The sequence below is a fragment of the Sinocyclocheilus grahami genome, unplaced genomic scaffold (genome assembly GCF_001515645.1).
Source record: "Sinocyclocheilus grahami isolate Dianchi unplaced genomic scaffold, SAMN03320097.WGS_v1.1 scaffold150.1, whole genome shotgun sequence".
NCBI lineage: Eukaryota > Metazoa > Chordata > Actinopteri > Cypriniformes > Cyprinidae > Sinocyclocheilus > Sinocyclocheilus grahami.
In genome coordinates, this window is record NW_015505329.1 from 1,605,417 (window position 1) to 1,605,791 (window position 375).

The 375-nt window shown below is 74.4% G+C and overlaps 1 protein-coding gene across 1 annotated transcript in view; it reads right to left on the reverse strand.

Moving 5' to 3' along the window:
• Positions 1 to 375, reverse strand: part of LOC107592172 (thrombospondin type-1 domain-containing protein 7A-like) — a 158,669-nt gene that overhangs the window by 121,295 nt on the left and 36,999 nt on the right. The gene's annotated exons all lie outside the window — the stretch shown is intronic.

A 375-nucleotide genomic window follows, 5' to 3' on the forward strand; every position in this document is an offset into this window, starting at 1 on the left:
GGGGAGCCAGGGCGGGACCGGAGGAACAGACCAGGGAGCCTCCGGCCTAACAAGAACCAGGAACCAGGGAGGGGCGGGAGGGTTGAGCCAGGAAGGCTCAGGCAGACCAGGAATCCCGGGGAGCCAGGGCGGGACCGGGGGAACAGACCAGGGAGGCTCCGGCCTAACAAGAACCCCAGTAGGCCACCAGGGCGGAGCCGGAGGGAGCTGGGGCGGGGCCGGCAGGGCAAGGAGCCTGGGCGGGGCCGGCAGGGCAAGGAGCCTGGGCGGGGCCGGCAGGGCAAGGAGCCTGGGCGGGGCCGGCAGGGCAAGGAGCCTGGGCGGGGAAAGGAGCTTGGGCGGGGCCGGCAGGGCAAGGAGCTTGGGCGGGGCCGG